The following is a 25,847-nucleotide window of genomic DNA, read 5'->3' on the forward strand; positions in this document are numbered from 1 at the left end:
TGAAAACTTCAATTAAATCATCCCTTGACCTTCAAAATTTGCGGGAATATAACCCTTGTATGTGTAATCTCTCCTTGCAATTTAACTCTTGGTTGAACTGAATATTCTTCCAGCAAAATTACACCGCACTACCTATGGGGCTAATATGTATTTCCTAAGATGTAATGGCCAGAATTTCTCACAGTACTCCAGTGTGATCTTACCAGAGCTTTGTATAGCTGAATCAAGACTTCTACCCTAATGTATTGTAATATTTTAGATATAATGATCAGCATTTCATTAGCTTTTTGATTAATTTCTGTACCTGCTTAGGACATTTATGACATCAAAAACCTGGCCCCTGAAATCTCTTTGGACTGCCATTGTTCCTAGCTTTTCACCATTTCAAAGATAATCTTGTCTATAATTTTTAGGTCCAAGTTGGGAATTTATGATGAAATGGCTGACTCCGAGTTAACATCAGATTGATATAACACTCAGGGCCCAGTACTAGTTCAGTAAAATATTACTTTGTGAGAAATTGTTCTGTCTGGTTGATGAGTGTTAATGCACATCACAGTGATGTGAAACTGTACAAAAATAACTCTTTACTGAGTTAGGCTGAGTGTAGGGTGTCGAAATTTGCTGATGACACAAGGATGAGTGGAAAAGCAAATTGTGCGGAGGGTGTGGAAAGTCTGCAGAGGGATCTAGATAGGCTGAGCGAGTGGGCGAGGACCTGGCAGATGGAGTACAATGTTAGCAAGTGTGAGGTTATCCACTTTGGCAGGGATAATAGTAGGAGGGATTACTATTTAAAGGGCGAAAAGCTGCAGCATGCTAAGGTGCAGAGGGACCTGGGGGTCCTTGTGCATGAGTTGCAAAAACCCAGTCTGCAGGTGCAGCAGGTGATCAAGAAGGCGAATGGGATGCTGGCCTTTATAGCGAGGGGGATAGAATATAAAAGCAGGGAGGTCTTGCTGCAACTGTACAGGGCACTGGTGAGGCCACAGCTGGAGTACTGTGTGCAGTTTTGGTCGCCGCACTTGCGCAAGGATATTTTGGCCTTGGAGGGAGTGCAGAGGAGGTTCACTAGGCTGATACTGGAGATGAGGGGGTTGGACTATGAAGAGAGACTAAATAGACTGGGTCTGTACTCATTGGAGTTTAGAAGGATGAGGGGGGATCTTATAGAGACGTATAAGATAATGAAGGGGATGGATAGGGTAGAGGTGGAGAGATTCTTCCCGCTCAGAAAGGACAACAGGACTAGAGGGCACAGCCTCAAGATAAAGGGGGTGCAGTTTAGAACGGAGTTGAGGAGGAACTTCTTCACTCAAAGGGTGGTGAATCTCTGGAATTCTCTGCCCGTTGAAATGGTGGAGGCTACCTCGCTAAATATATTTAAGACACGGGTAGATAGGTTTTTGGTAGGCAAGGGAATTAAGGGTTATGGGGAGAAAGCGGGAAAGTGGAACTGAGCCACTTCAGATAAGCCATGATCTTATTGAATGGCAGGGCAGGCGCGAAGGGCTAGATGGCCTACTCCTGCACCCACTTCTTATGTTCTTATGTTCCTTTTAAAAAAAAAGCCTGATAAGCACATTATTAGGCTTCTTGAAATAAAACCTGGGAATTTTAAGAGCTAATTTTATCCAAAGACTGCACACCTAAAGGCTCATCATTTCAGCCCCTAAAAGGCTTCACAGTACATATTTTCAGAGTCTATGTGTGACACATCAATTAAAGGTGCATTTACAATTCCGTTCATGTGAAGTGTTTTGATTTCATATTTATGTGATTGTTGCATTATGAATGAAATATTAGTCTTACTGTGCAGTCCTTTTAAAGTTGAACGGTGTGTTGAAACATGTGTTTTGGGTTACATAGCAAACATAAAATCACAAAGACCTACCTGATAAACATGAGGGAATAACTTTGAAAGCTTCCATTCCAGGTCTACACATACAGTCAACCTGCCTTTGAACCGACAGCTGACTCCACCTAAGGTGCATGGGTTTGATATGTAATTTAACCAAGCGAGAAACATCAGTTCGATACAATGTTTGACCTACACCCAATGTATCCCATCTTGTTAAATTAGTATCTTTCATTGTGCTTTTTGCCAATTAACGATATTCAGCTATTCAATTGTGATGTGATTCTTACTGGATATTCAGATAAATTAATATTCCATCAAAAGCTGCTGAATAGAAATATTCATCGACCCTGGCTGATTTCCCCTCACAAACCAAAATGTAGTGCTCTCACAGCTGCCCAAGATAATGCAAAACAGACCAGGAATCAAACCTGGCACCTACTAGATTGTATATCAGTGTCTTTACCCGCTGGGTAATCAAAAAAGTATAATTTTCACTGAGTGTCACTTTGTTGATTAAACTGTCACTTTGTGTCATAAATACTAACTCTGTTGAGGTATTCGAACTGAAACTGGGCCTGGCCCATTTCCAGCAGAGATCAAGGGAATTGTGGTGGAAAATGAAATGAAATGGTTGAATTGGATCCTAGTTGATAGGATGACCTGGAAGTTCATTTCTCTTGCTTGCATTCCTAATAGGGCATGCAAATTATTGAGTCCCTACTGTTCTGTATTCAACACACTATCTGCAATAATATAGCAAAGATTTTACATTTATGCACACTTTCTGTGTCCAAAATCTTATTTCCTCATTGCATTTTTGTTAAAGTTTTATGTTAACCTTTCCCATGATAAATTCCTCTGTCCATATTTATAATGAATCTGCCCGTGTAAACTTGTCACACTGTAGTTACACCCTCCTACCAGCTGTATTGATGAAATGGCTTGTTTTTACATCACCCAACTCCTCAGCCTGTACTGCAGAGTTACTCTAATACTCCAACCAACTCTACTTCTCTGCTTCTCACTTTGGGAGGGTTAGGTTAAAATTGCTCCTCAGTATGTAAAGCCACTGGAGATTAACTAGTTTATAATAAATTGCATACTGCTGTCTGATAGCCATTGTAGGATAAACTTTAAAATTTCTTCCTTGGTGCTGCTACCAATTGCAAACTCGGTGATCGTATCTATCAACCACTCCCTTTCCTTCCTTTCAGGGGTAAAGGTGATTTTTGGCACTTGCTGGTGGTCAAATTTTGCGTGGCTCAAGGCAAAATTCACTTTGTCCAGAATGTCCCGCAAACGTTCTGCAACTTCCTGTTGGCAAATGTTAAAAGAAAAATGAAAAAAAGCAAGCTATTCAAGCAAATTAGTCATTTCAAAAATGGCATACCTATTTTTGGAAATGTTAATTACTCTGAAAAGACACAAATCACTTCACTCAGCCTAGCTATGCCACACTGTGTAGAATGAAGAAAAAGTAATTATATCTCAATGACAAAAAAAGAAAGATTTGTATTTATGTAGTGTCATTCATGAACTCAAGATGTCCCACACTGTATTTACCATTGAAGTACCGTTTGAATGGAGTTACTGTTGTAATATGAGAATGATGTGGAGATGTTGGCGTTGGACTGGGGTGGGCACAGTAAGAAGTCTCACAACACCAGGTTAAAGTCCAACAGGTTTATTTGGTAGCACGAGCTTTTGGAGCGCTGCCCCTTTGTCAGGTGAGTGGAGGATTGGGTTCACAAACACGGCATATGTAGACTGAGACTCAATTTACAAGATAATGGTTGAAATGTGAGTCTTAACAGATAATCAAGTCTTTACAGGTACAGACAATGTGAGTGGAGAGAAGGTTAAGTACAGGTTAAAGAGGTGTGAATTGTCTCAAGCCAGGACAGTTAGTGAGATTTTGCAAGCCCAGGCAAGTCATGGGGCTTACAGATAGTATGATATGAAACCAAGGTCCCAGATGAGGCTGTCCTCATGTTTGCGAAACTTGGCTATCAGTTTTTGCTCAGCGATTCTGCATTGTCATGTATCACGAAGGCCGGTTGGAGAGTGCTTACCCGAAGATCAGAGGCTGAAAGTCCTTGACCGCTGAAGTGTTCCTCGACAAGAAGAGAACACTCCTGCCTGGTGATTGTCAAGTGGTGTCCATTTATCCATTGTCGTAGTGTCTGCATGGTCTTGCCAATGTACCATGCCTCGGGACATCCATTCCTGCAGCGTATCAGGTAGGCAACGTTGGCCAAATCACAAGAGTATGTACCGTGTACCTGGTGGATGGTGTTCTCACATCAGATGATGGCATCCGTGTTGATGATCCGGCATGCCTTGCAGAGGTTGCTGTGGCAGGGTTGTGTGGTGTCATGGTCACTGTTCTCCTGAAGGCTGGATAGTTTGCTATGGACAATGGTCTGAAGTTGCACGGTTGTTTGAAGGTAAGTAGTCGGGGTGTGGGGATGGTGTTGGTGAGCTGTTCAACTTCATTGATGACATGTTGAAGGCTCCAGATAAGATGTCATAGCTTCTCTGCTTCAGGGAAGTACTGGACAATGAAGGGTACTCTGTCTGCCGTGTCCCATATTCGTCTTCTGAGGAGATTGGTGCTGTTTTTCGCTGTGGCGCATTGGAATTGTCAATCGATGAGTCGAGCGCTATATCCTGTTCTTATGAGGGGATCTTTCAGCATCTGTACGCGTCTCTTGTGATCCTTCTCATCTGAGTAGATTCTGTGTATACCAGGTCTTGTCTATGCGGGATGACTTATTTAACTTGTTTAGGATGGAAGCTGGAGCATTGTGAGGTATCTGTGGGCTTGCAGTATGGTGAAGTGCTGAGGTGACCATCCTTGATGGAGATGCATGTGTCCAAGAATGCCATCGATTCTGGAGAGTAGTCCATGGTGAGTCTGATGGTGGGATGGAACTTGTTATGTCATCATTTAGTTGTTTCAGTGATTGTTCACCATGAGTCCAAAGGAAAAAAATGTCATCGATGTATCTAATGTATCGCGTCGGTTGAAGGTCCTGGGCGGTGAAGAAGCCTTGTTCGAACCTGTGCATGAAGATGTTGGCATATTGAGGTGTGAATTTGGTCCCCATGACTGTTTCATGTGTCTGGATGAAGAACTGGTTGTTGAAGGTGAAGAGATTGTGGTCCAGGATGAAGCAGATGAATTGTAGAATTGCCTCTGGAGATTGGCAGTTGTTGACATTGAGTTCAGGACTCATCCCCTATGGACAAGTCCTCTGCGTACACAGTCTCTGCTCAAATGAGGAGGATCGCTGAAAGCCACCCTCATAAGAACAGGATATGGCGCTCAACTCCTTGATTGACAGTTCCAATGCGCCACAGCGAAAAACTGCACCGACTTCTTCAGAAGACAAACACGGGATATGGCGGACAGAGTATCCTTCGTCATCCAGTACTTCCTCGGAGCAGAGAAGCTACAATATCTCCACCAGAGCTGAAGATGAACATCTCACCAAGGCCATCCCCACACTCCCACTACTTACCTTCAAACAACCATGCAACCTCAAACAGACCAGTGAACGCAGCAAATTAGCCAGCCTTCAGGAGAACAGTGACCATGGCATCTCACAACCTTGCTACAGCAACCTGCGCAAGATGTGCCAGATCATTGACATGGATGCCATCATGTCACGTGAGAACACCATCCAACAGGTACACGGTACATACTCTAGTAACTCGGCCAACGTTATCTAGATACACTGCAGGAAAGGATGCCCCAAGGCATGATACATTGGCGAGATCATGCAGACGCTATGGCAACGGATGAATGAACACTGCTCGACAATCACCAGGAAGGAGTGGTCCCTCCCTGTCGGGGAACACTTCAGCAGTCAGGGACGTTCAGCCTCTGATCTACAGGTAAGCATTTTCCAACTCGGCCTTCACGACACATGACAACGCAGAATCTCTGAGCAGAAACTGATAGCCAAGTTCCACACACCTCAACCGGGGGCTTGGGTTCATGTCACACAATCTGTAACCCCTACAACTTGACTGGGTTTGCAAAATCTCACAAACTGTCCTGACTTGAGACAACTCACACCTCTTTAATCTGTACTTAACTCTCTCTCCACTTGCATTGTCTGAACCTGTAAAGACTTGATTACCTGTTATTACCTCGCATTTCAACCATTATCTTGTAAATTGAGTGTGTCTATATATGACCTGTTTGTGAACCCAATCCTCCACTCACTTGATGAAGGGGCAGCGCTCCGAAAGCTCATGCTACCAAATAAACTGTTGGACCTTAACCTGGTGTTGTGAGACTTCTTACTGTAATGTCGGAAAACACTGCAGTCAATTTGTGTTCAGCAAGATTCCACAATAACAAGAAAATAAATGACCAGATTTTCTTTTGGTAATTTTGTTTGAGGGCTAAATTTTGACGCCTACATCTATTTAATCACCACCATCCCAGCTCTTCCCCATTACCTCCCAACTGGGGTAATAGCTAATTACCAATGTAAAGTATGATAATAGAAAATATTTTTATTTAATTGAATATTTGGTGCCTCCCTGATAACCTGTACTGTGTAGCACTGCCTGGCTCCAATGTTCTCATCTATACACCCTCCCCACTCAATGGTTTCCCACAGATAACTCTAGGAGTAATAAAATGTAAAAACTTTACAAATACAAATAATTTGCTAATCCATTGTTCGAGCCAAAACAAAAAAAAATCACCAGTAGGTTTGTGTTTCTCCCTTCTCGTGTGCATAATATGGCAGGCATTATTCAGGATCAGACATCTAACACAGAGATGTAGCAAACCACTAATTTGTAGCGAAAATTGCTATTCCTGGTTCAAGAAGGCCCACCACTTCTCTGGGCACTGAGAGATAGGCAATAAATGCTGGCTTTGCCAGTGATGCCCACAAATGATTTAATTAAAAAATTCCAAATGAACCACCAAGTTAAAAACACTGCAGGAAAAATGGTCTGTTTTGTTTCCGTACAATCTGCCACAGTGACACCCGGTTGCCAAGGTCACGGATAACAATAGGGTTCTGAAAAATGGCAATTTTAGAACTTGAAGTTTTGCCTTGAGATAACAGTATCCACAAACATCATTCACATTTTGAAAAATAAAATGTCAAGGTACTACATATAATGAGCGCAATGAGAAAGTTCATCAGCTCTGTGACAGACAATCCCTGTTTCCAAAGATTATTATAAAAACATGCCCCACAATTCTCTCATCATCCCGGTTTCTCCAAAAATACCGTTCCAGTTTCAGGAGCAGACAAAATGCCAACATCATCTTCAACTCCCAGTTCTGGCTAATCACTAAAACATGCCATCATTCTGTGTATGTTTCTGTGTGAATCAAAATAACTAGGTGAAAATATGCAACAAAATTCCTCAACAAAACCTCAAGATCCAAAATCATTCGAAATAAAAAGATCCAAAATTGTTTGAAATAAAAAGATCCCATAAGGTTTGGAGTAAGAAGAATGTTTTTGCCTATCAGAAATTGTTAACACCTCCACAAAGCCCTCAACACTCGTGAAACACGAGCGTCACTGGCTAGTCAGCATTTATTGCCCATCCCTAGTTGCCTAAGTGCAGTTGAGAGTCAACCACATTGCTGTGGCTCTAGAGTCACATATAGGCCAGACTGGGTAAGGGCAGCAGATCCCCTTCCCTAAAGGGGAAACCAGATGGGTTTTATGCAACAATCGACAATGGTTTCATGATCATCAGTAGATTCTTAGTTCCAGATATTCTTCATTGAATTCAAATTCCACCATCTACCATGGTGGGATTTGAACCCGAGTTCCCAGAACATTAGCTGAGTTTCTGGATTAATTGACTTGTGATAATACCAGTAGGCCATCCTCCAAATGGTGAAGGGGAAAACAATGGCCCTTATTTTCCAGGAAAAGGAGTGGGACAGAATGGATTACTTTTCGAAAGTGCTAGTGCAGACTTAGTCAGCAGAATGGCCTCCTGCACTGGGAAAAAAAATGGAGTGGGACCAATTGGATTTTTTTTGAAAGAGCTGACGCAGATTTAATGGAGATTTAATGGACGGAATGGCCTCCTGTATTCTTTTATGATTCTATGATGATTAAATTGTGATCTCCATCCATCCCATACTTTATTCAGTGGGCTTGAAATCATGCTTTTGTTGCCAAAAGGTAACTTGCTTCCTTACTCTTTGCTTGTTTGCCTCCTGGATACAGTAAGAAGTCTCACAACACCAGGTTAAAGTCCAACAGGTTTATTTGGTAGTAAAGGCCACTAGCTTTCGGAACGCTGCTCCTTCGTCAGGCCCCACTCACCTGAGGAAGGAGCAGCGCTCGGAAAGCTGGTGGCGTTTACTATCAAATAAACATGTTGGACTTTAACCTGGTGCTGTGAGACTTCTTACTGTGTTTACTCCAGTCCAACGCCGGCACCTCCGCATCATGTCTCCTGGATCGCCACTAGGAGGACTCAGGAGCACTGCCAAAGCAGGACGCCTTCAGCAGATTAACCTGCTCTTGTCCAAGGCTGCAGAAAGATCGGAAAAATGAGAGAGCACTGCATTGAGGCATGTGCTCGCAACTTTGTGACATGTTCGCACTGTTACACCGAGTACCACTTTGCCGCCGACTGATAACCCGTTTTAACGTAGGAGGGCAATGTCAATGTCAAGGCTGACGAGCTTTTCAGGGCAGTGTCACTAGCACAATAAACATCTTTATCTGCTTTCTTCCTGTCAAGGAACGCTCCTTTGGAATACAATGTTTCCGTTCAGATTCCGGTCTCAGATTGAAGTCATGGGGAAACAAAATGAAAAAAAAGGAGGAAACCTGAAAATAAAGGCAGAAAATGCGAGAAATCGACAGCAGGTCAGTCAGCCTCTGTAAAAAAAGACTCGTGTTTCGGATATAGATATTTAGTCAGAATCATAAATACGTTGTGTCGTTCCAAGTTGTAGTGTTGAAATTGAGATGACGCTCCCGCTTCTAACTTCACTGGGTGTTCCATCGAATGTAAATTTTAGTACAAACTTAAATAGCACCAAGAATTTCAGCCGAGAACCGACTTTCGAAGTGACGGTTGTGTGTGTGAAAATGTGTAATTGCTTGTAATAACTGATTATATATTTTCCTCGCATACTTTCTCCAATTGTGTAAAAATAATATAATTGCTTTTGATAACTGATCATATTTTTTCTCATAATATTTCTCCAAGTGGTGTGAAAATAATGCTAATTCTTTTTGATAATTGATCATATTTTTTCCTCATTCTTCAGTTGTGTGAAAATATGTAATTGCTTCTCATAACTGATCATATTTTTTCCTCACAATATTTCTCCAATTGTGAAAATAATTCCATTGCTTTTTGATAATTGATCATATTTTTCCTCAGTTTTCTTCTCCAATTGTATGATAATAATGTCATTGCTTTTTGATAACTGATCATATTTTCCCTCAATTCCTTCTCCGATGGTGCGAAAATATATAATTGCCTTTGATAACGATCACATTTTTCTTCACAATATTTCTCCAATTGTGAAAATAATGTCATTGCTTTTGATAAGTGATCATATTTTCCTCACATACTTTCTCTAATTATGTGAAAATAATGTAATTGCTTTTGCTAACTGATCATATTTTTCCTCATATTCCTTCTTCAATTGTGTGAAAATATTTACTTGCTTTTGATAACTGATCATATATTTTTCTGACAATATTTCTCCGAGTGGTGTCTTTACCTGTCTTGCTCGCGCCAGCTGCGCTGTCTCGATTTTTCCAATGGCGCGCTGGACGGTGGTGGAGAGGTCACTCTCGCTCGCATTGGGGGTCAGGACAGTGCCCTCAGAGTCAGGCTTACTCATGCCCTCTTTATTCTCCATGCCGTTTCGTCGTTAAGAGAAGGGCACACAACTGAGAACAGGGAAGGAGAAAGAGAGAGAAAAAAAACCTTCGAACGCTTCAACTGTGCAGATATGTGAACGTTCACCTTTTGCCCACCTAAGGAGCTGAGGCGAATTCTCTCAGAGAGTTTTGACACCTTTAGCCCGTGTGTCATGAATGAGCGATTGTTTACCTGGGTTGACGCTGCGAGGCGGGGGAGGAGGGGGGGTTTGCTCGAAAATCGACCTCGACGTTCTGGGGGATGGATTTACAATGATGGATAAGGTTAAAACCGACAACTGAAATGTCAGCGCGTCCCTTTTTAGGAAGGGCTCAGAGAAACGTATGCGTGTTTTTTTTGGTTGGGGTAGGGGTTTGAACCCTTGACAGCGAGAGGGGAGGTTTTTTAAAAAAACGACAACTCCCAGGATGCTCCGGGCATCCCCACGCGCAGGCGCACGGCGACCCCTGGGGTGGCGTCACGTCTATAAATAGCGGCGCTGTGGAACGCCGAGCCTATTGTTAGACAGCTCGGTACATTGTAGCTGCTTAGAGTCCGGACTGCGACAAGTCACTCTCACCAATCCTACCAACTTCAGTTACATTCATTCCAACATCCTCCCTTCCCCACCCCCTCTTCTCTTGCTGTCTCCCCCAGCACCCACCACCCGACAATCCAAACCATCGCCTGCCAACCCTCCCTCTGATTGCAACAAACCCAGACACCTCCACCGGCATCAAAAAAAACACTTGCCTTTAACACGAATCTGTTTGTGGTCGGGGGGTGGGGGGCGTTGAATGTTATATTGTATGAAAAGCTGTTGTGGAGGAAAAAAAAGGGACTCGCCCAGCCAAGCGCCATTTAAATCCCTGTACAGCACTTAAATAGGAGGGAAACTGTCGATTATAATCTACATTTCAGGTAGGGGAATGCATTTTTTTTCTTTCTCTCTTGTTTGTGCATGATCATTGGTCCGTCATTAACAAGGCTGGCAGAATGCTATTTTCTGCTTAATGATTCGGCTGGGCTATAAACAAACCTTGACACCGTTTATGATGCGGTTTCCGGGATAGTCGCCGGTGAATTTTCGTCAGAAGCAGTGAGCAGTTGATGAATCATGTTATGTTAAATACCACCTCCTTTCCATTGCTCTCATTTACCTGACTGAAGCGGCGTTGCCCTTTGGCTTTGCAAATCAAATGCCCAAATCTAGTTTGCCCACAGTTATAGTGAAGCGGGTTAACTGCAATGTAGCGATGGGATTTTTTCCTGTAACGTTCCGTAACGGCACAGCAAAACATTCAGCGAATAACTTGCATCCAGTGTTAATGCTTGCCGAACTCTCTGATATCTCCCGCACCTTTATATATTTCTCCATACATTAGGGGACCCTTTTTTTGTTCTGCCACTATTGAAATCCGCAGCAATTCCATTTTCTAATATAAATTTACCATCAAATCATCTAATAGTATGTAAATATCAAGGAGTCTTACTCCCAATCTTCCCAAGACACTGACATTGTGATATGGCACTTGTGTGAATGAAGAGTTCAGCTACTCTGGCAATGGATACGTTATGTATTTTAATGACAGTAAAAATGTTATAGGGAGTGCGGCATATGCTTTGGAAGTCTCAGGGGATTTTATTTTATGATTTACGTTCAGTCTTATGTGGCAGTGAATAATCCAGCTAGGCTGTTGGTTAAAGAAGAGTTTTAAAAGGCTAAGTTATCTCTGAACCAGATGAGAAAAAACAGTTTATTTGAGATTTTGTGCAGGCTATCCTAATAAAGCTTGTTTTTTAATGGATTCCTGCCCCAGGGCAACGTACAGTTGTAATACTGCTACAAAATGGACACATTAATTACAGATTAATCTCGTAACACTGTATTTCTTAATCGCCAAAGCAAAGGACTGTTCAGAAAAGGGCCCCATTTTGAGACGTTGATATGCAAGGATTTCTGGGTCACCTGGTTTCAAAGCATACGATTGGGTTTACTGGTTTATGGTGTAAAATTGAGAAAAAAGCGTCTAAAGGAAAATGGGTAAGCACCTGAAGGGAAAAAATTGCAGGGGAAGGGAATGCGAGTACTTGAATTGCTCTTGCAAAGATTCAGTATGGGCTTGAGAAGCTCAATGGCTGCTTCATATGCTGTAACCATTGCTTGGGATTGCAGAACTGTTGCCACCTTTTTCGAGGGATCATGCTCTTCAATTCCTTCCATATTTTCATGTCCACAAATGTGTAGCTGTCCTTGTAAATGGTCACTGGTTTCTGAATAAATCAAATTCTGTTAATACGTGAAGCTCTGGGGTTTTTCTGATCTATCTTGTGGAGGTTGTGTTGCATGATTTTGTTTTCTGGAGAAAAATGAAAACCAGTCACCTTGCATGTCAATCCTTTCTGGCCATTAATAACATTTTACTAACTTGTAGTGGGATTGCTTGGGAACTCAGAAAACTTCCCATCTTCCTGACCGAAAACCAAGCAAGTAAAAGGGAAAGATTCTCTGCCCCCTGTGGGAGCACCATTGGCACAAAGACTGCAGCAGTTCAAGAAAGTTCACAAGCTTCTGGATTAAATAGTGAGTGGCAATCAATGCCAACCTTTCCAGTGTTGCCCATATCCCAAAAGAAATGCTACTCACGGGCATCTTGCTTTACTATTGCAAATTGGATTTGGCAGAGATGAGGCAACAGGTTTCCCACTTGGCTGGATGAGATTGATAAGGTTAAAGTTTATTTATTAGTCACAAGTAAGGCCTACATTAACGCTGCAATGACATTACCATGAAATTCCCCTATCTTACCTGGTAGATTTTAGTCCTTCTAAAACTCTGGAAAAACAACAGTGTGTCAATGTGCTCCAGTACAAGGCATCCTTAGACTGTACTTTTTAAACCTCCACATGTAATGGGCATAAAACATCAGTATAAGTAAAATTATGTTCAGTAGACTTGTTACAGGTATGACAGTTCTGTGTTAACGGAACCAGAAGGAGAATGAGCTATAAGTATGCTTTTATAGGTTGCCTTTAATGAAGGGAAACATTCCAAAGCAGCTCTCACAGGCATAATAAAAACAAAATATCTATACTGAACCAAAAGGATATATTAGGAGGGGCCACTAAAAACTTGGTCAGTGCTAAGTTATAAGGAGAGAGAGGGGGCATTTCGGAGCTTAGATGACTGAAGGCTCAACCCCTAATAGTAGGTAATGGGAGTGAAAGATGCACAAGTTGGTTGAGCTTCAACTTATCTATTGCTGAAATGACTGAGCTCCTCTGGGCCTATTCTCAGAAGGGTTCCTTCAGATGAAAAGCCTGTAGAACAATTTGCATTTGTATAGCACCTTTAATGTCGTAAAATGATCTAAGTTGCTTCACAAGACCATTATCAAGCAAGATTTGACATGGAGCAACCAAAGATGATACTAAAACAGGTGATCAGAAGCTTAGTTAGAGGTAAAAGGAGGGGAGAGAAGTGGAGAGACATCATGTCTTTGTACATGATGGGGAAAGTTGTATTTATTTGGTAAAATTGGCAGTTAGAAGAAATCTAATTCGCAAAGTTGTCCTGTTCAACTGCTGGTGAATGCAATGGAGATACCAGTATCTTCAGACTTTGCACCAGGAATGCGATGTTATTCAGGTGAGACAAGTAATATGTTGGCACTTTAGGCTGCTTTGACAGAAGTAGAATGTGGGCGTGTACTGATAAATACTTGTTTGGCAATTTTCTTGAGCAATGCTGCCAGTGTGGAGATGTAAAGCTGTGTCCTGGCACAGTCCCACAAGCAAGAATTAGAGATCCATTAATACCATTTGTGCTCTCCAAACCTCCTTAATGCTGTGCTCAAACAGCAATGGGAAAAAGCAGCTCAACCACCTTGTACCGGAATAATAAATGAGGCACAATGCCATACACATTGCTAACCAAGACAAATGGTACTGTATATATTGGTTTGAATGCCATCGAACAAAGACTGCAAATGAGCCAGTTTTGCAGCTTGCCACCTACCTGATTTATGGGATCAATGCATTCCCAACTTTGTCTACTTTAACACCTATTTATCTATTGAATGTCATGGGAAGGGCAAGGAAAGTAACTGTTCTCATTGCAGTTACTTGGTTTAACATACAAAACTTCTAATTTGCCTTTTTTCTAAAATATACTTTATTCATCAAATGTGTAAGAGTTCATTACAAAACACTTCACTTTACAGAGAGTGCAATCAAATTCAACTTGTCTCCATACAACATGTTCCACTTTGAGGTACTTCTGTACAAAAGTAATATTTACAACATACATTCTGTGTCTGCCTTTGTGGTCCAGGGGGTTAACAAATTTTCCAGCCCCTTGGTGTATTATGGCTGAAAGATCTTAGACAGTAATCTTTCCCCATTTGCTAAGCCTTTAGTTTGTCACCTAGAGCACACAATCCATACAGGAAATGAAATGTACAAGTTTCCTTTTACCCACTTTTGGCAGATGAGAAAAGGCCCTTGCTGTGCTCTTACTTCAATGACATGGTTTACTTTGCATGCAAGGCATTAACTGGCTGTTCAGCCTGCTGATTGTCATGAATGGTTGCATCCATTTGCTAAAGTTCACAGATTGTGTTGCAAGATGTATAAGCTTCAATAAGCACAAGCAAGTAACTGTTTAAATTCTTGTGCTGTGCCAGGGATTCTTCTTTCTGTTCCCTACCCCCATGCAGGCTTTTGGTCATTTAAATAACTTCAAATTCTATTAATTTACAAAAGAGAACCAATCCTTATCCACTGCAAAAGTCAGCATTTCACACCACTGGTTTGAGGAGCAACAGTCCAGGACACATTTGAAAATTATTCATGACCCTTGACCTACTAAGTTAAGACGATTACTGAATAAAGGCAATGTGTGCCAATATAAACCGCCTACTTGTACAGACTCTTTGAACAAAGTACCAGATTAAGGGGTCAGAACTTTTTCATGTGTGGGGTGTTGTATTCGAGTCCCCCGAAGCTCTGATTTTCTTTCCGGCGTCACTTGTGAAAATGATTGCACTCTTTACGTTCCAAATTCAGCCACTACAGCAGATGATGACTGGCAGAGCTGATTGATTGTCTCACTGACTGGCTCTGTGGTTGAGGGATGTTGCATGATAACTTAATAAATTAGTAATTGGGTCAAGAGTTTGGAGCACCAAAAAATCAGATGATTTGATTTTGATTTGATTTATTATTGTTACGTGTATTGGAATACAGAGAAAGGTATTGCTTCTTGTGCACTATACAGATAAAGCATACCATTCATAGAGAAGGAAAGGAGTGGGTGCAGAATGTAGTATTACAGTCATAGCTAGGGTGTAGAGAAAGATCAACTTAATGTGAGGTAGGTCCATTCAAACATCTGCATGTGCTTTTTTTATTTACTCAGAAACACAACTGGGGAGATAGTGAAGAATACTTTTGTATTCGCCCTCCACCCAAAAGAAATGATGCAGTCTTGGGCACTAATATTGCACTCCCTTCTGCCCTCGCATCTTTAAAAAGTTGAAGCAAAATCATAGATCCTCCTGTTGCATCATCAAGCCAGATATGTAATCTTCTGAGACAGGCAAGAAGATCCCAGGCCAATAATGGAAGGAAAATACACTGGAAAATGTCTTGCCAATCCACTTCAGGTTGACTGAAACCAGTCCAGGAGATCATATGGCCCACGTTGGTTCTTAGCAGGAAGGACAAACCAGCCCAACACCATTTGTGTAAAGAGATTCACTACTGAATTGGATCAAACATTTGAAGCTCAAGTTTTCTCATTGAACAATGGACGATCTTAAGCTCTTTGCATCCTTAATCAGTTAACTTAGCCAGAAATAACAAAAAAAAGGAGCTGGCCATGTGCTCTTCTCCTGCTCCTATTTCTTAAGTTTTTATATCTGTTCTGGGCTCGATTCTAAAAGCAACCTCGAATGAGGACATTACCTGAAACGCAAGGTATTTTCTGGCGTTAAAGTAGGTGTATTCCTTTAAATGTCTACTTGATACAGAGTAAAGATCGACAGTGAGGCTTAAGTGATTTTGTTATTTTCTGTTGGAGAATATTTATGTCACAAATAAAGGCCTTTGTTCTTTTACGTAGCCCATACGTTTGGACTGTAGGATGTATTCAGTATGATGGCTATGTAATAGTTCCTGATCTGTTTGAGCTCAGAATCCTTGACTTTTTACCTTGAAGTGCATTTGATTTTTGATAGGAACCACTGAGGCCTTCATTGATAACAGCAGGCATTGCTGAACCTCGTCATGTGAGGGAATTGAATAAGCACCCATTGAGTTACAGTCATGAATTCAGCAACAGTTGACATTCTCAAGCTCAGTAATGCCTCTGTCCTGATCTCACCCATATTGGCTAGAAGCAAGAAAGAAGGGTGACTCCACAGTTAGGTGCTGTCAATATTGCAGTCAGGCACATTTAAATTAGTGAGTAGTTGATTAAAGAATAACATCCTGATTCACATTTCCTTTTCTGTCTTCTGATGATTCTTGCCCCTATTAAACAAATAAAACATTAAATGAAAGTCTGCATTTATTTAAATAGTATTGCCTCAGTAAAGCCAATCAATGTATCGCTTTTTTCCAAGCATTTTTATTGAGGTGCGAAAATTGCCTCAACCAATTCAGTGATATTTGAGTCTTTTCTAGCTCATCCAGGTGCTGGGGTTTGGGCACTTTGTGCAATTACCGTGACAAGTGCTTTGTTTAGGTGTGTAAACTGTCTCATCAGGTGCTAATACTTGTACTCTGTGATTTTACCCATTATTTAAAGAAACAGTATTGTAATTGCATTCCAGTCTCTCTTCCATTGTTAGTTTTCCCAGATTGAGACCATCATTAAAATGGACACGTGAGTAGAGTGCTTAAGTGCTAATGACAAATAAATGACTATTTTGTCAGGTTTAACAGTTTTGCCTCTGTGATTACAGTAGGCAGTGATCCTCTTCAGCACACCATCTTTGAAAGCAGACACCTCTTTGAGGTGAAGAGAAATGACAGCTGTCCACCCTTATTCTGTCTTGATTCTTAATACAATGATGGTGAGACACTCTCCTGAATAAAGGAGATACTTGTGTGGAGCAGTGTTGTGTTAAGGGGAACCCAAGCAATTCTTTACGCATTGTAGCTTGGCTAATGTGGTGCCAAAACTGAGCCGTCAGTGTGGAATTCCTTTCCTCAGTCAATTGCACATTCTGTACCTAACCATTCTCTTCAGGGTCTTGGGGAATACTGGATACTTATTGAACAATTAGCCATCTACTGTTCCTAGTTTTTGATGATGGCATCTGCCACCACAGAATTTTAACATGAATGCTTTTGGATTTTTTTAACATTTGTTTTGCTGTGATTTATGATCTGAATACATTTCCTTTCCTATCTAAGGAAAACAACAGTTTTCTGCTGACCGAAGCAGCAGTGGAACCCGGTGTCTACCTGGGTGACTGAGCAGTCCTCTTCAGGAACGCACTGCTCACCTCCATAGAATGAGGAAGGGGCTAGAAGAGGTGCCATAAACATTGCCTGCTTCACTACACCCTGACGTGGATGTGCCGGCGTTGGACTGGGGTAAACACAGTAAAAAGTCCGACAACACCAGGTGTTGCGGCCAAACACAAAATAAAACACAAGGTGACACCGCTCACCATTGGCACTTGGAACGTGCGCACGCTTTTGGACAACCCTACAGCAGATAGACCAGAGAGAAGAACAGCCTTAGTTGCCAGAGAGCTTGCACTATATAACATGGACATTGCAGCCCTGAGCAAAACTCATCTTGCCAATGTAGGTTAGTTGACTGAAACTGGAGGTGGATACACTTTTTTTCTGGAGCGGTCGCGGCAGCAATGAGCATCGTGATGCTGGAGTTGGATTTGCCGTCAGGAGTCACTTTTTTCGGAAACTTGATAGTCTACCCAAGGGTGTCAGCATGATGACATTACAGCTCCTGCTACAGAACAGAAGTCAAGCCACCCTGATCAGTGCCAATGCCCCCACGATGAACAACCCGGACGAGATACGAAGAATTAGACACCCTACTCTCAGCAGTGAGCTGTACCGACAAGCTGATCTTGGCGATTTCAATGCAAGAGTAGGGTGTGACTCTGCAATCTGGCTGAGAGGCATGGAGTGGGCAAGTGTGACAGTAATGGCTTACTCTTACTGAAGACCTGTGTAGTGCATGACTTCCTCATCACCAACATAACCTTCCGTCTGCCTACCCATAACAAGACCTCCTGGATGCACCCCTGCTCTAAGCATTGGCATCTTATCGACTGTGTCGTTGTCAGGAGAAAAGACAGGCAGGATGTCAGAGTTACCAAAGCCACGTGTGGTACTGACTACTGGACAGATCACAGGCTCATTGTCTCCAAAATGAGGCTCCACATCAGACCCAAGAGGCGACCACAAGGAAGCAAGGTTATGAAAAGAATCAATGCGGCCAAACTAAAGAACCCCAGCATTGCTTCAGCACTGGCTGAAGACTTAGAAATCAAGCTTGCTGACTGCACCTCGCAGGCAGTGCTGAGGACAACTGGGAACGCTTCAGGGATGCTATCCATTCATCTGCACTGAAGATGCTCGGGCCCTCCACCCGCAAGCAGCATGATTGGTTTGATGAGAATGATGAGGAGATACAGGCTCTCCTTGTTGAAAAGTACCGTCTTCATCGGGCCTGTCAGAACGACCCATCTTCAGCTGCTAAGAAAAATGCTTTTACCAGTGCTCGCAGGACAGTCCAGAATAAACTGCGTAAAATGCAGGATGCCTGGCTGGGCGCCAAGGCAGATGAAATACAGAGATATGCTGACAGAAACGACTTGAAACGGTTCTATGAAGCCCTCAACACACTCTATGGACCTCAATCTCTCGGGAGTTCCCCCCTCCTGAGTACAGATGGTACAACTCTCATTACAGAGAAGGCTCAGATCCTGCAGAGATGGGCTGAACACTTTGAAGCCGTCCTCAACTGACCATCATCTATTAACAATGAGGCAATAGACAGGATTCCCCAGGTTGATATCAACAGTGCCATGGAGGACCTACCGGTAGTAACCGAAGTCACGAAAGCTGTCAGCCAGCTATCCAGTGGCAAAGCCCCAGGGGCAGATGCCACACCCGCAGAGATCTAAATAAGAACATAAGAAATAGGAGCAGGAGTAGTCCATCTACCACTTCGAGCCTGCCCCACCATTCAACAAGATCATGGCTGATCAGTTCCACTTTCCCACTTTCTCCCCATAACTCTTAATTCCCCTGTCTATCAGAAACCTATCTACCCGTGAGTTAAATATATTCAGTGAGGTAGCCTCCACCACTTCAATGGGCAGAGAATTCCAGAGACTCAGCACCCTTTTGAGTGAAGAAGCTCCTCCTCAACTCTGATCTAAACTGCGCTCCCCCCCACCCCCCCCTCTTATTTTGAGGCTGTGCCCTCGAGTTCTGCTATCCTTTCTAAGCAGGAAGAATCTCTCTATCTCTACCCTATCTATCCCCTTCATTATCTTATATGTCTCTATAAGATCCCCCCTCAGCCTTCTAAACTCCGAGTACAGGCCCAATCTACTCAATCTCTCCTCATAAGCTAACCCCCTCATCTTTGGTATCAACCTGGTGGACCTTCTCTGTACTCCCTCCAAGGTCTCAGTCTATTTAATCTATAAAGCTGCTGGTCCTGCACTTCTTGAGAAGCTTACCGAGTTGTTCCAGTCCTTTTGGAAGCAAGGATCCATTCCTCAGGAACTTAAAGATGCTTCCATCGTACACCTCTATAAGAGGAAGGGCAATCAGCAAGTATGTGACAACCACCGAGGAATCTCACTGCTCTCCATCACAGGAAAAACCCTCGCAAGAGTCCTGCTAAATCATCTGGTCATTCATCTGGAGCTGGGCCTGCTTCCAGAGTCACAGCGTGGCTTCCGCAAAGGTCGTGGGACTACTGACATGATTTTTGCTGGGTGCCAACTTCAGGAGAAGTGTCAGGAGCAGAATCGCAAGCTCTTCACAACCTTTGTTGACCTCGCGAAAGCCTTCGACACTAAGCCGACAAGGCCTGTGGAGGATCATGTCAAAGTTCAGCTGCCCCCCCCCCCCCCCCCCCCCCCCAAATTCATTCAAATGGTACGCCAGTTCCATGATGGCATGATGGCCAGAGTACTGGATAGCGGAGAATCCTCTGAGGCATTCCCAGTCACCTATGGCGTCAAACAGGGCTGTGTGCTCGCACCCACACCGTTCAGCATGATGTTTAAGCCACGCTGAATGATGCCTCCCAGGACAGTGTTGCTGGAATCAGCCTCAAGTACAGAGTGGATGGGAAGCTTTTCAACCCGAGGAGACTTCAAGCTATTACCAAAGTGAAGGAGACTGTTCTGAGAGATTTCCTCTTCGCCGATGACTGCGCCCTGTATGCTGGCTCAGAGCCAGAGATGCAAGTCAGTATGGACAAATTTTCCACGGCTTGTGACAACTTGGGACTCACCATCAATATTAAAAAGACAGAAGTCATGCACCAGCCTGCTGCTCATGCACCGTACACAGAACCCATAATCACAATCAAAGGGCAGAAACTACAGGCAGTGGACCAGTTCACTTATCTTGGTAGCACCCTCTCCCAAGCAGTGACTATTGATACAGAAGTTAACGGCAGAATAGCAAAGGTAAGTTCTGCTTTTGGTAGACTGCGTTCCACTGTATGGGAACGTCGAGGAATCAGCCCAGCAACAAAACTGAAGGTCTACAGTGCCGCGGTACTCACTACCCTCCTGTATGCCTGTAAAACGTGGACTGTGTATCGTAGGCATGCAAGACAGCTCAATCATTTCCACATGACTTGTCTTCGCAGAATATTACGTATCAGATGGCAAGACAAAGTACCAGACACTGAAGTTCTCTCTCGAGCAAGTCTACCATCAGTCCGCACACTGCTGATGAGAGTGCAGACCCAGTGGGCAGGTCATGTCATTCGTATGTCAGACGAGCGCATACCCAAGCAGCTCCTTTTTGGGGAACTCTCTGGAAGACGCTTGCATGGAGGGCAGAAGAAACGTTTCAAAGACACACACACAAAGCCTCCCTGAAGTCGCTTGGCATTGACACGACTACCTGGGAAATGCTGGCACAAAACCGCCCTACCTGGCGCTGCCTCATCCACAAAGGCTGTCAAGCTCACGAAGCTTGTGATAGTGCAAAATGGAGAAGGTTAATTTGAGAAGGCTCCAAACGGATTGAAAAACTTTGTCTAGGACACAGATAAAGTCGAGCTTTAGGAGAGCACACACAGACATCAAAACAGCCCACGTACCTAATCCTTCAAGCACCACCTGTTCCATTTGTGGCGAAGTCTGCAGATCGCATATTGGACTTATCAACCATCTCAGAACAAATCAAACTGGAGTGGAAGCATCCGCCTGTCACACAGGGTTCATTTCCCCAATGGGGGGTTTATTATGCTTGCTTCAGCAGCACATAGACTAAAATTGGTACAATGCAGAGAAGATTAGTGTGGTCTTGGTGCAGGGATGACACGCACAATTATGAAGTGTTCCATATTTTTTCCTTTTCGGAAAGATCACGTGTCAGATCAAGCCCAAAATCAGGTGTAATGCCTCTTCTTGTCAACTTGGATCTTGTTTGTCTCTCTTGTGGGGATCATGAATTGGATTCAGTTCAAATCTGAATTGGTTTTTGGAGCAAACCAAGATGATGGATTAAAGGTTTCCTTGTCCACTCTGCATTGACTTTGCAACTTAAAGAAAGGAAGCAAGTCATCCTCGATCCCGAGGGGCTGCCTAAAAAGGCTTACTGAAGGAGTGTCTCTACAGCTTTTTTTACATGTCTTTCTACATGGTGGAATGCTCCCTGAATCCTGAACATCAGGCTTGTAGGGAGCACAGTGCTTTCACTGAAGGGGCAATCTGACTTCTGATCTCTGGTTGTCTCCAGAACTTCAGTCAAGAAATTGTCCAGTAATCTATTTGGTTAATGTGCCACCAAAATTGACAAATTGCTTTCTATTTCATAGAATCCCTATGAAATAAGAACATAAGAAATAGGAGCAGGAGTAGGCCATCTGGCCCTTCGAGCCTGCCCCGCCATTCAATAAGATCATGGCTGATCTGTTGTGGCTCAGTTCCACATTCCCGCCCTCTCCCCATAACCCTTAATCCCCTCTCTTATCAAGAACCCATCAACCCGCGTCTTAAAAATATTTAGCGAGGCAGCCTCCACCACTTCAACGGGCAGAGAATTCCAGAGATTTACCACCCTTTGAGTGAAGAAGTTCCTCCTCAACTCCGTTCTAAACCGCCCCCCCTTTATCTTGAGGCTGTGCCCCCTAGTCCTACTGTCCTTTCTGAGCAGGAAGAGTCTCTCCACCTCTATCTTATCCATCCCATTCATCATCTTATACGTCTCAATGAGATCTCCCCTCATTCTTCTAAACTCTAACGAGTACAAGCCTAGTTTATTCAGCCTCTTGTCATAGTTCAACCCCCTCAACTCCGATGTCAGCCTAGTAAACCTCCTCTGCACTCCCTCCAAGGCCAAAATATCCTTGCGTAAGTGCGGCGACCAAAACTGCACACAGTACTCCAGCTGCGGCCTCACCAGTGCCCTATACAGCTGCAGCAAGACCTCCCTACTTTTATATTCAATCCCCCTCGCTATGAAGGCCAGCATCCCATTCGCCTTCCTGACCACCTGCAGGCTGGGTTTTTGCGACTCATGCACAAGGACCCCGAGGTCCCTCTGCACCGCCGCCTGCTGCAGTTTTTCACCACGTAAGTAATAGTCCTTCCTACCATTATTCCTACCAAAGTGGACCACCTCGCACTTGCCAACATTAAATTCCATTTGCCATTTCCTGGCCCATTCGCCCAGCCTATCTAGATCCTTCTGCAGAATAGTGCAGAAGGAAACCATTTGGCCCACTAGGTCTGCACTGACTTTCCAGCAGAGCATTGTACCCAGGCCCTATCTCCGTAACCCCATGTATTTGACTGCTAATTTTCCAACCTACACATCTTTGGACACTGGGGCAATTTAGTGTGGCCGATCCGCCCCTGAACAGGCGCCGGAGTGTGGCGACCAGGGGATTTTCACAGTAACTTCATTGCAGTGTTAATGCAAGCCTGCTTTTGACATGAATAAATAAACTTTAAATTAACACGCACATCTTTGGAGTGTGGGAGGAAACCAGAGCACCAGGTGGGAAACCCACGCAGACACAGGGAGAATGTGCAAAATCCACAAAGACAGTCCAGTAAGGATGGAAATGAACCCAGGTTCCTGGCACTGAGGCAGCACAGTTAACCATTATGCCACTGTGCTGCCCTATTTACTGTGGACCAGCTGCTCTGAGAAATAAATGTTGACGATGGCAGTGAGGCACAAGGGATAGAACAGAAGTGAGTACTTGGCTCAGAAACTGAACCTTGCATTTCTTTCTAGCTGGCTTTAAATTTGCAGCCTTAAGTGCTTTCAGATGAATGCTACATTACTAAGCATTTGTGTTTTTAAATATTAACCGTTATTTTGATTAATGTTGAAACCTAATGTGCTGGTGATTCAGCTTAATGGTGGACAACAGGCTGATTTTGTTTACTTGTCCACGGAGTGGGCCTCGCTGGCTAGGCGAGGATTTATTGCCCATCTCTAATTGCCTGTAAGAACCTGGAACAGCTGTAGTCGCAGTGGTGTAGGTACACCTGTGTGCTGTTAGGGAGGGGATTCTGGGTATTTAAGCCAGTGACCGTGAAGGAATGGCGATTATCGTTCCAAGTCAGAATGGTGTGGGGTTTGGAGGGGAGCTTGCAGGTGGTGCTGTTCCCATGTATCTGCTACCCTTGTCTTTTTAGATGGTAGTGATTGTGGGTTTGGAAGGTGCTGTCAAAGGGGCCTTGCAGCGCATCTTGTAGATGGTGCACACTGCTGCTACTGTGTAGATGGTCGAAGGAGTGAACGTTTATCGTGGCAGATGGGGTGCCTATTAAGTGGGCTGCTTTTTCCTGGATGGTGTCGGGCTTCTTGCATTGTTGGAGCTGTACCCATCCAGGCAAGTGGAGAGTATTCCATCACAGTCTTGACTTGTCTTGGTGATTTTGCTGTAATATTCCCAGCCTCTGACCTGCTCTTGTAGCAATAGTATTTATATGTCTATTCCAGTTCAGTTTTTGGTCATTAGAGTGGCACAGTGGTTAGCACTGCTGCCTCACAGTACCAGGACCGATTCCAGCTGTGGGTGACTGTGTCTGTGAGGAGTTTGCACATTCTCCCTGTGTCGTGTGGGTTTCCTCTAGGTGCTCCAGTTCTCTCCCACAATCCAAAGATGTGGAGGTTAGGTGTATTGCCCATGTGAAATTACCCCTTCAAGTCCAAAGATGTGTAGGTTAGGGGATTAGTGAGGTAAATGTGTGGGGTTAAGGAAATGGGGCAGGGGTGGGTCTGGGTAAAATGTTCTGTTGGAGAGTCATTGCAGACACGATATGCTGAATGGCCTCCTTCTGCACTGTCAGGATTTTATAAATGGTAACCCCCAGGATACTGAAATTGGGGATTCAGTGATGGTCATGCCATTGAATGTCGAGGGGAGATGATTTGATTCTCTGTTGTTGGAGATGGTCATTACCTGGCATTTGCATGGCATGAATGTTACTTGTCAGCCCAACCTTGGGTTATTGTCCAGGTCTTGCTGCATTTGGACATGGACTGCTTCAGCATCTGAGGAGTTGTGAATGGTGCCTAGCATTATGCAGCCATCAATGATCATCCCCACTTCGGACCTTATGATGGAGGGAAGGTCATTGGTGAAGCAACCTGAGGAACTCCTGCAGGGATATCCTGGGACTGAGATGATTGACCTCCAACCATCACAACCATCTTTCTTTGTGCCAGGTATGGCTCCAAACATTTGTTTAGTTATCACCAATGATAGGACCTGGACATATTGCGTGAACCCAAGATTTGAGCTTCTTGCTAGTATAGTTGGGGAAAAAAGCCCAATGGGGACTGTGGCAACGTAGCCCAGGTTCACAGACCAAATTCAAGTATAAGTCATGAAAATAGTTGTTTGATAATACAGAACTTGAGCATTGCTGATAAAAAGCATTTTGTTAAAGATTTCCATCTTGCACTCATCTGGAAAATTTCAGGAATTTCAAGGATGCTAGAAGTTGGTGTTGTATTTTGAGGAGCCATGTGGGTTAATTGGGGCAGAAGATCTCAGAAGGTAACTAATTCACTCCTGCCCCAATACTCCTGTGCAGTGATTTCAAGTAAATGTTACTACTGAATTACTGAAAGTATTGCTTTGTTTGCCTAGGCTGGCACCTGCGGTTGAAAGTGGGCAGAGACCCAGCTTCCAGGTATTATAAATGTCTAATAAGTTGATTAGTTGTGGACCATCCAGATGTGACCTGTGTGATTGTATTAAAAGTTTCCTAGTTTCTCCTCCTCCATCTACATCCTGGTAGGTGGAAAAGAGCAGAAGAGCCTCTTGTGCTCTACCTGTCTTGGAATCCAAGAGTTTTGCTTTTTACCTCTGCACATTGTCTCAACATTGAAAGTGAGCAATCCACTGTCACTTTCCATTCCTTCAACGTCTCCATGTGCTAACTTTATTGCATTCATTGTGGTACCCAATGTTGCTGAAACCCTCTTCCATGCTTTATGTACCTCCACATTTGACTATTCTACTCCTCTCCCAACTGGCCTCCCACCTTCCGTTCTCCATAAACTTGCACTCATGCAAAACTGTGCCTGTATCCTAACTCGTACAATGTTGTGTTCACCTATCACCTCTGTCCTTGCTGACCTACATTGGCTGGTGTTTGATCCATGTCTTGATTTAAAAATTCTCATCCCGAGAATTGAAACCAGTTTTACATGCAACATCAGAAAGTTCAAGGACAGTATCAATTTGGCTAGTATTAAGCATGCATATACATTGCTTGGTGTAGTCTATAGAGTGCCAATGGGGAGGATGTACAAGAACAAATTTGCAGGGAAATTATGGAGAGATGCAAACGTTGTAGAGTAGTTATAGGGACTTTAATGACCT

General features: G+C 43.4%; 2 protein-coding genes and 1 non-coding gene across 7 annotated transcripts in view; 2 read left to right on the forward strand and 1 right to left on the reverse strand.

The window, feature by feature from the left end:
- The window catches only part of LOC145362032 (uncharacterized), a 37,730-nt gene extending 27,856 nt beyond the window's left edge, over positions 1 to 9,874 (reverse strand). Inside the window, exon 1 of the mRNA XM_080218063.1 lies at positions 9,609 to 9,874. The gene's annotated coding sequence lies outside the window, so the exon portion shown is untranslated. The remainder of the gene's footprint in view (positions 1 to 9,608) is intronic.
- The window catches only part of LOC145362033 (cysteine/serine-rich nuclear protein 2-like), a 69,479-nt gene continuing 52,050 nt past the window's right edge, over positions 8,419 to 25,847 (forward strand). For 3 of the 5 annotated variants that reach the window (XM_080218064.1, XM_080218070.1, XM_080218068.1), the window contains exon 1: positions 10,284 to 10,672. The gene's annotated coding sequence lies outside the window, so the exon portion shown is untranslated. Of the gene's footprint in view, positions 8,519 to 8,611; positions 8,740 to 10,283; positions 10,673 to 24,365; positions 24,683 to 25,847 lie in introns of those variants that run through there. The other 2 variants (XM_080218065.1, XM_080218066.1) reach the window with 2 other exon arrangements.
- Positions 21,242 to 21,344, forward strand: LOC145362079 (U6 spliceosomal RNA). The gene has a single exon (XR_013889931.1). It is a non-coding gene; the product is annotated as a U6 spliceosomal RNA (small nuclear RNA).

This window comes from Carcharhinus amblyrhynchos, chromosome X, assembly GCF_965287045.1.
Source record: "Carcharhinus amblyrhynchos chromosome X, sCarAmb.v2.hapA, whole genome shotgun sequence".
Lineage (NCBI taxonomy): Eukaryota > Metazoa > Chordata > Chondrichthyes > Carcharhiniformes > Carcharhinidae > Carcharhinus > Carcharhinus amblyrhynchos.